The sequence below is a fragment of the Molossus molossus genome, unplaced genomic scaffold (assembly GCF_014108415.1).
Source record: "Molossus molossus isolate mMolMol1 unplaced genomic scaffold, mMolMol1.p scaffold_m16_p_12, whole genome shotgun sequence".
Taxonomy (NCBI): Eukaryota; Metazoa; Chordata; class Mammalia; order Chiroptera; family Molossidae; genus Molossus; species Molossus molossus.
In genome coordinates this window covers 44,427,250-44,436,882 of record NW_023425347.1, presented here as the reverse complement: position 1 = coordinate 44,436,882, position 9,633 = coordinate 44,427,250, and the positions used below count along the sequence as shown (strand labels likewise).

At 42.5% G+C, this 9,633-nt stretch overlaps 1 protein-coding gene across 2 annotated transcripts in view; it reads left to right on the top strand.

Moving 5' to 3' along the window:
* The first annotated feature begins 2,840 nt into the window (after positions 1–2,840).
* NEXN (nexilin F-actin binding protein) overlaps positions 2,841–9,633 on the top strand; it is a 47,906-nt gene continuing 41,113 nt past the window's right edge. Inside the window, exon 1 of one of the 2 annotated variants that reach the window (XM_036257374.1) lies at positions 2,841–2,963. The gene's annotated coding sequence lies outside the window, so the exon portion shown is untranslated. Of the gene's footprint in view, positions 2,964–3,272; positions 3,330–9,633 lie in introns of those variants that run through there. The other variant, XM_036257375.1, reaches the window with a different exon arrangement.

Sequence of the window (9,633 nt, the reverse complement as noted above, 5' to 3'; positions counted from 1 at the left end):
ATGTTTACTTGATGTAATTTCAGTCACATGCAACTGATAGATATATAATCAAGTTTGAGAAGAAAACCAACTCATTCCTGATAAATATATAAGAAATATTTATACAAATTGGCAGATCTTGGATTTCTAACAGTGTTCACAAACTTGGCGTGTTCAAAGCTGAGCTTCTGACCACACCTGCCTCAACCTCCTCCACCCAATCTTTCTCATCCCAGGAAATGACATCTTTATCCTTCCAGATCCTCAGGCCAAAAACTTATTTTCCACACACTTTATATTCATTGTTACCAAAATCCTACTAGTTCTACTTTTTTAAAAATTTACCAAGAAAAAAAAAATGTGCCTAGCATTTCTCAATGATCTGTACAGCTGTCGTCTTGGTCCAAACTCCCATTACCTGTCATCCTGCTTATTTTGGAAGCCTCCTTAACTGGTCTCCCTGATTCAGTTAGTGTATTTGCATCACATGAGCCAGAGTGAGCATGTTAAAAGTGTCAGATCATGTCACTACTTTGTTCAGAATCCACCAATGGCCAGGAGAAAGGTACCGAAAGTGTCCTCCACAGCCCTCTCCTGCCCCACTCCACTTTATTATTTCATCCTCTGCACACCCGGCTCCACCCACACAAACCTCCTTGCCCCTCCTAGAGCAAGTCAGGCTCCTCTCCCCGGCCTCTGTGCCTCTCCCTGGGCTGCTCTTCCCCACAAGTATCTCCAATATTTACATAGCTCACTGCCTCACTATCCTCAAGACTTTCACTCATATGAGACTTTCTCTAGTCACTGTATCTAAGTACAAGGTCCATCCACTCCATTCCCAGCATTTCTTGCTCTGGTCTTGTCCATATTGTGTATCACTCAGTACTGCATAGTTTGTTTATTTGCTTAATGTCTGCCCTCTTCCACCAGAATAATGTATGTTCCATGATGGCAGGGCTTTTTATTTGCTTTGTCAGTTCTGTAGCCTCAGTTCTAGAATTGAATATTTGTTGAATGCATGATGAATTGGTGGGAGAAGAAATAGAACTTGCATGCTGTGGGTAGCTATCAGATTTATAGTTAGAATGGACAGCTTTGTTTAATCTGGCAAATCTGTTGAGAGGATATCAGTTAGCTAATCCTTTAAATTATAAAAATAAATGTGTAATTATAAATTGATAAGTACAGGAAGGAAAAGCGTGGAGTGAATTTATAACAGCAGACTGATAAATAGATTGGGGTGAAGGGAAGGCCTCTCCAAGAAAGCAACATTTAAGAAGACAGCAAAAGCTTATGTTGAAGTTAGGTAGGTAAAGAGTGGGGGGAAGAGGCTTTCATGCAGAGGGAACAGCCTGTGCAAAGATCCTGAGCCAGAATGACCACATGAAGTGCCATGAACTGAAAGTCAAGGTGATGTATTGAAGGTTGCAGGGAGCAATCAAGATCACCCAGGCCACCTATCACTATCTATATTAGACTAAGCTTAAATAGCTGTTTAATTACCAATCTAGAATTTAATTGAAGAAGGAATGGCTTACACACAAGAATTTTCATTCTGAGCAAATAGTGAATGGGGACAGGGTGGAGAAGAAAAGTTATAGTTAAGAGTAGGAGGTTTTTTTCAACATCCTTGAAAATATAACAGGAACACTATTGTCTGGTCAGGTCTAGAAGATGGAAGTGGTTGTCCCTGGTTTGTCTGTGTGGATGCTAGTTCAATTTTTAAATTACTTTATTGTTTGTTTATATTCACTTTCTGCATGCAGTGAAGAATTGAAAATCTCTCCCACCAGAATAATGCCCTCTGGATGAACATTTCAGGTTTTCATATGGGTTGCTTGATGGGTATAACTGATAGGCTTATTGTAGTCCAGGTTGAAAAAGTCTGTGGGTGCCCTAGCTGGTTTGGCTCAGCGGTTAGAATGTCGGCCTGTGGTCCAGAGAGACCCGGGTTCGGTTCCTGCTAAGGGCACATACCTCAGTTGCAGTTTATCCCTGGCTCTGGTTGGGTGGTGCAGGTGGCAGCCACCCGATGTGTCCTTTTCACATTGATGTTTCTCTCTCTCTCTCCCTCCTACTCTATCTGAACAAAAAATGGAAATAGTGTCCTCGGTGAGGATTTAAAAAAAAAAAAAAAAAAAAAAGTCTGTGGGTGCTAATATTCCCAGATGCCTTTATGTAGGTTTAGAAAGACCAGATATGGTTTGCTTTCAATTAAAGAAAGGTGTCAGATTATGTCATTATTTCCTTTTATTCTTCCTCACCCGGCCCCTCCTCCTCCTCTTCCACTTTTCTCTATGGCCCACTCTCTGGAGTTAAAGACCGGAGCTAAGAAAAGGTGAGCAACGGACAGATCAAGTGGTCCCTGGACTGCTGCCCTATGCTCCCAGCAATAAAAGAAACCTTGGCGCGGTCAACCTTTAGAAACCTGGACTGGTCAAGTAGCTGAGAGAAAGGGGCCCAAGGCAAGCCGGCCGTGGGTAGCGGGGAGCCAGCTCAGCCTATTTATCCATTCATTTCCAGTATCTCCTCCTTCCCTTAGGGGAGGCAGCCTCCCTTCCCCGGCCCAGGCGGTGGAGGCAGACCCAAGGTGAAAGGGTCAGTTTAGAGACCCAGAACCGGGCGACAGACAGGTTCTGGCGGAAAGTTGGCAGCCACCGCCCCCTCGCCTGCCTTCCTCCTCGACTCTCCACCCCTCTCCAGGCGATACGGCGGAGGTGGGGGGGTTGGTGGGGACTGGCCTTGTGTTTTGGAACAGCTGCAGCCGGCGCTGGGCCCGCCTGGAATGCGGGAACAGGCTGCGCACCAGGACTTTTATGGAAACTTGCTGCTGGAGACGGCGGCGGCGACAGCCAGAGGGCTCCCAGCGGCGGGAGCAGCGGCGGAGGCGGAGGCGCCCAGACCCCTGCCCACATCCAGGCGCAGGACGCGCACAGCCTCTCCACGCGCCACGAGGGCATTCACTGGTCGCGCGCTCCAGGAGGGTGAGAGGAGTCGCGGGGGGAGCAGGGGGGCAGGGGTGGCGGAGGTGTCGGGGGTGCAAGGAGACGCTCGCCGCGCCGCGGCTCCTGGCCCGGCTCCGACCCGGCTCCGGAGCGCACGGAGCTCGCTCCAGCTGTGGCTGCGCGCAGGTCCGCGGCCCGGCCGAGTGCAGAGCGGGGTCAGCCTCACTGTCTCCGCGTCAGCCGCCTCCGCTCCGGTGGCGATTCCCTTGCCCCGCTGCCCGGCTTCAGCTCCGCGGGCACCCTGTTGGCTGAGTTTCGAGTGCTTTCTCTACTCCTGCAGGGGAAGAGCCCGCCGTGAGCGCAGTGGGGGCCGGTCCCTGTGCTCCACCCTTGGGGTCCAGGCAGGTAAAGTTCAGTGTCGTCCCCCACCACGTGCCCCAGGCGCCGTCTCCATCCCCGCCAGCTGTGCGTGTAATTTTAAGAGATCATTTCTGATTCCTGGCGGAGGCTGGGGAGTGAAGTGTGATTTAACAGCCTTAATAGCTTCGTCCAAGCTATTCTTTTTCGGATTCTGTCCGAGGTGGGATGTTGGGGGTTGTGCAAGTAGAACTGGAAGTTGGAGTTAAATCGTGTAGTTACATCTTGAAACCTCCCTTCCCTATATTTTTTGAAAACGCTAAGCCATTCCAGTTGTGTGAACTGTGAAACGCTCTACAAATGCTGGAAATGTATTATTATTGGCATTTGTAAAGAAAATAACAATTTGAGAGGTGAGTTGATTATTGCAATGGCTTCGAGATCTTCATTTTATATTTATTAAAGGTTCCTAACGTGAACAAAGAGAGTTGGGGGGTGGGGTGGGGAGAGAATGAGAACAAGGTAAAAATAGCATAAGGCTGTGTCCTAACAAAATGTCTGTCCTTGGAAAGAGGCAGGTAGAGAACAGAAGTAAGCCATCATAAGAAAGAAATTAGTTACATGAGAAAAGCAATGGGAGCATCATCTATCAACTAAATTTTGTTAATGAATTCAAGTAACCGGCCCATTGGCCTGCGAGTCACAACATAACTATGTGTTGGGTAGTGTGTTTAAATAAACTTAAGTATTTATACCATCTTAGTCACACACAACATTGAGTGAACCACACTTATTTTCCCCTCTAATCCTTTTACAGGTTAAATTACTTCCTTAAAAAAAAACAAAAAACAACCCTCAGAATACACATAAGTCTCTGAAATTCTGTTGAGTTTTGAGGTATGGTAAGGTGGAAAAATTAATCACATTTAGGGTCACGGTTTTTTTTGGGAAGTATATTTAGTAGAAATGAACTTCGATTATTTAATGTAGTTAGTTGAGATTCTTCCTCATAGGTATTGGGCCCCTATTTTTTAAGATATTTTATATTTTGACTGGAATAATTTAAAGAAAAATATGTGCAATTCTGTAATTTATCTGCAACAACTCCCTTAAAGAGCCCTAAGTAAAACCCACGGAAAAATTTGTTTAAATCCAGTTTCCCTCAATACAATATTGTCATTCAGTTTTGGTTTGTTTTAAATATCTTTTTTTTTTTATCCTCACTCTAGGACATTTTTGCATCTATCTTCAGATAGAGTGGGAGGGAGAGAGGGGGAAAGAGAGAGAGAGAAACATCAATGTGAGAGAGACACATGTACTGGTTGCCACCCACACAATCCCAACCCCAGGCGGGGATAAACCGCAGCTGAGGTCCGTTCTCTTAGCAGGAACCGATCTCGGGATTCTCTGGTCCGCAGGCCGATGCTCTAACCGCTGAGCCAAACCGGCCAGAGCTAAAATATCTTTTCTTTATTAATTTTAAAGAGAGAGGAAGGGAGAAGGAGAGAGAAAGAGGAACATCTATGAGAGAGAACATCGATTTGCTGCTTCCTGCATGCCCCCCACTGGGGATTTGGCCCACAACCTGGGCATGTGCCCTGACTGGGAATTGAACAGGCAATCCCTTGGTGCATGGGTTGACACTCAACCAGTGAGTCACACCAGCGGGACGTCATTCAATTTTAATAGAAGATTCATGCTTTTAAATTCATTTAAAACTGAAATGTGGTGAATAGCAATTTTCCCTGTTCCCCTTACAATGGAATCTGTGCTATTTCTGAAAATCTGATATGTAAGACTGATCATTATCAAAATGTATGTCATCTTGAGATGACTGTATTTAGTATCACAAAGGAATGTATTGTCTAGGTTTTTGAACAGTGTTTTCCCCTGAAATTACACTTTAAGTATTTAGGTTAGGGTTTTATTCGTGAACAAAATGAAAACTAAACATATGTATGTATGTATGTATATGTATGTGTGTGTGTGTGTGTATATATATACATATATATATATAAAATTAATTGGGGATTTATTTCTTAGAACCCAAGTGGCTGGGAATGACATGCTCCATTTAGAAAAGAAAAGTGTACTGTTATATTTGAAACACCCTAAAGGCAAATAAAAGTATTGTTTAAGTAAAAATACATGCCTAAAAGAAAGAAAACAGCACAGTAAATGTAGAAAAGTACGTAACAGATGGGTGATGTCTAAAAGTTTATACAGAAGAGAGGACTCAGTATATTTTATAGTATGTAGGACACACACACACACACACACACACACACACAACATCATGGTAGGCTTCAATTTAGAGGGAAAGTGACCTACAACATTCTTAACAATTTCACATATTTCTGTTCTTATTTAATCTACATCACCTGTGTAGTTTCTTTCATGTTCTCATTCTTCTATTTTTATAATTGCAAAACTACATATTACATACACTTGGAATTGCTGTATTTTCTTTTTCTATTTAGTCAGGACATACTTTGGCTTAATTTAGAGTAATATACTTTCTACACTCTAGGATGGGTGGGTGTTAACCCAAAAATCCAACTTATTTACGTTTCAGTCAAATTTGTTTTTTTATTATAAAATTAATACAACCATACTGTATTTATGGATAAAAATTATGGAGAATGGAAAGGGGATTATCAAAGCAACACACCTACTGTTAGGATTTGATTATAGTTCCCTTTTTTCTCTATGAGCACAATTTTTTTTCTTGCATAGCCGTATGTGAAAGCATCTGAGGCAGTATCTTTCATCCAGTAAGTGTTCAGTAGCTGGTTCTTGGGTCTCTCTGGACCGCAGGCCGACGCTCTAACCGCTGAGCCAAACTGGCCAGGGCCAGTAGCTGGTTCTTTTCCTCTCCCCTTCACCCCCATGTTTTCCTTGTTATCTCTTCCTTTTTGCTCTCAGATTAAAAGACAGGTAGATTGGGGCTCCCTAGGTCAGGTTTTGAGGTTGATGAGGTTGACTTGCACCTTCTTTTCTGTGCCCTTTTCCTGTCCCTTTCTCCCCTTTGACTCTGCCTCCCTCTTTCTGGCCAAAATAGACCTTTCCTTTGTCTCCATTTCCTGTTTGTTTAGATCAGGGGCCACAAAGGGGCAGCCCAAAAGCCACTTTCAGCCACAGACATGCTTAAAATTTGGTTCATTTCATATTAAAATATGGATTCCTGGTCTCTCTTGAAAAACAAAGAGGTTGTCAGAACAGGGTCCACATTTCTGCATAGCCACAATACCCGGGAACCCGGCTGAGACAGGGCGACACTCTCTTCACACAGACTCCTCCATTCCTTTTGTTTTACCTCTAGTCATCACTCATTTACATTACCTACCAACTGCACTACATAACATCAACTTACATGACCCGACCCTAGACATTTGAGTACAAAAGTTCCTGGTCTAAGTATTAGGGTAAGTCTGAAGTCATGATATGAAGGAAAGTCTGCTGAACTTGGTATTAGGAACCTGGACTTTAAATGTCATAGATACATTTAGGTTACCAATCTTTCTCCTAGACAACATGATTATAGAACTAGGAAGATGTTAACATTCATTGACACTAATTGCTAGTGTCAGTTTCAGTTGGAAGGGACCATGTATTGCTAACTAAAACAAAACATTGTAGCTGGTGAGATTTTAGAAAGCATGGAGGAGATATTTCTGGGAGAGAAATCTTTCCTAGAAACTCTTAAATAATCCTACTCCCGCCCTATCCTAGAAATGTTTAAGAGAGTTCAACCCCCGGAGGTTTTGCGTAAAGAAGATTCAGCTGCTATTCTGACTCCCCACCCCACCCATTCCCAGCCATGTCCTTCACTGAAAGGCTGTCTTTTACTTGCAGAGAGGACAAGGAGGCCCGCTCTCCTCCATGGGTTATCTCATCTGTTTGCTTGGGAAACCAACTTCCTGAAGCCCAGGCTTTATGGTTTTTCATGATGTCTAGTTTAATGTATTCTCACTCCGTTTTATTTTATTTTCTACTATTTCATTCATTCATTCATGTATCCTCATCATAAGCTCTCCTGTTGGAGATATCAACCATAAGTTTTATTTGGGTTCATTTTGGATCGGTTGTCCTGTTATTTGTCATCCATCCACTTGCTCAAATACAAGTTGAGTTTGTACTGTGACCTAGTTGTCTGAGACACTAAGGATAAAGAACAGAGCAGAGCAGTTTTGACCTTTCAGGAGCTCACAGTATGGTAATGCTCTTTGAAAAATATCTCAGCACGGCTGGTGTGGCTCAGTGGTTGAGCATCAGTCCATGCACCAAGAGGTCACTGGTTTGATTCTTGGTCAGGGCGCATGCCCAGGTTGTGAACCCAATCCCCAGTGGGGGGCATGCAGGAGGCAGCCAGTCAATGTTCTCTCTTATCGAGGTTTCTATCTGTCTCTCCTTCTCTCTTCCTCTCTCTCTAAAATCAATAAAGAAAAAAATATTTTTTAAAAATTAAAAAAAAGAAAAATATCACATGCATTCATATGAATGCAAAGTATTATATATTGTTAATATATGATTATTAATACAGAAGACTGTCCAGGCAGGTTGAAAATTGGTTATCAGTAAGAAATTGTGTATTGGTACAGAAAAAAATCTCACTAAGTCAAATAGGTAAAATAAGATCTAATTTCATTTTTTTTTTTTACTGTATTGTGCTAGCTGAAGTTATTTATTTATTTATTTTGTTACAGATGTTTCTCCTGTTTTCCTCATTGACACCCTCCTCCCAATCTCACCCCTCATAGTATTGTTGTCTATGTCCATTGGTTACGCATACATGCATATAAGTTCTTTGGTTTATCTTTTCCTTCCCCCTCCCCCCTCCTCTGAGGTTTGTCAGTCTGTTCCCTACTTCTATATCTCTGGGTCTGTTTTGTTCATCAGCTTATTTTGTTCATTATATTCCACAAATAGGTGAGATCATGTGATATTTGTCTTCTCTGGTTGGCTTATTTCGCTTAGCATAATACTCTCCAGGTTCCTCCATGTCATCTCAAAGGGTAAGAGATCTTTCTTTCTTTTTTTTTTTTTTTTTTATCATCCTCACCCAAGGACATTTTTCCATTTTTTGTTCAGATAGAGCGGGAGGGACAAGAGAGGAAGAGAGAGAGAGAGAGAAACATCGACGTGAAGGGACACATCGAGTGGTTGCCACCCGCACAACCAACCAGGGCCGGGGACAAACTGCAACCGAGGTACGTGCCCTTAGCGGGAACCGAACCCGGGTCCCTCCGGACCGCAGGCCGACACTCTAACCGCTGAGCCAAACCGGCCAGGGCTAAAATTTCTTTTTTTTAAATTTTTTTTATCCTCACCCGAGGACATTTTTCCATTTTTTGTTCAGGTAGAGTGGGAGGGGGAAGAGAGGAACAGAGAGAGAGAGAGAGAAACATCGATGTGAAAGGAACACATCAAGTGGCTGCCACCCGCACAACCAACCAGGGCCGGGGACAAACTGCAACCGAGGTATGCGCCCTTAGCGGGAACCGAACCCGGGTCTCTCAGGACCGCAGGCTGACGCTCTAACCGCTGAGCCAAACCGGCCAGGGCGAGATCTTTCTTTCTTCCAGCTTAATTGTACTCCATTGTGTATATGTACCAGGGCTTTTTTATCCACTCATCTATTGATGGACACTTGAGCTGTTTTCAGATCTTAGCAATTATAAATAGTGCTGCTATGAACATGAGGGTACATATATTCTTTCTGATCAGTGCTTCAGGCTTCTTAGGGTACATTCCTAGAAGTGGGATCACTGGGTCAAATGGCAGTTCAATTTTTAATTTTTTGAGGAAACACCATATTGTTTTCCATAGTGGCTGTACCAGTCTGCATTCTCTAATTTCATATTTTTGAATTGTGATGAGCTTTATGATGGGTTTTATAATATACTTTTTAAGGTATAAGATTGCACCTTGATTAATTAAATAATAAGTTATGTTATATTTAAGTTTATATTTCTTGTACAAGTGAAAAATGATAAAAATTTACGCTCACATTTTATGAAGCTCAAAACAATATTGATGTTTGTTCCAAAGACTATAAATAGACTTTAACAGTTATTTGTTGTGTATAGTTAAACGTTCTGTCTGAAACCTTCTTAAAAGTTGAGACAAAGAATATACTTGATGTAGACGTAAAGCTGTCGCTGCCTTGACTGTTTTGTTCTTCTTGAGAAAGCAGACAATACATCATCTACACAATGGCAGCTATTGTAAATGACAGCTATTATTTGAAATTATTTTCTTGATTCCTGCATTATTTAGTCTTGAAATATTTGAATTGCATATCTAGAAGTCAAAGAAAATTAATTAAATTAGGACAATTTAGTGGTCAAAC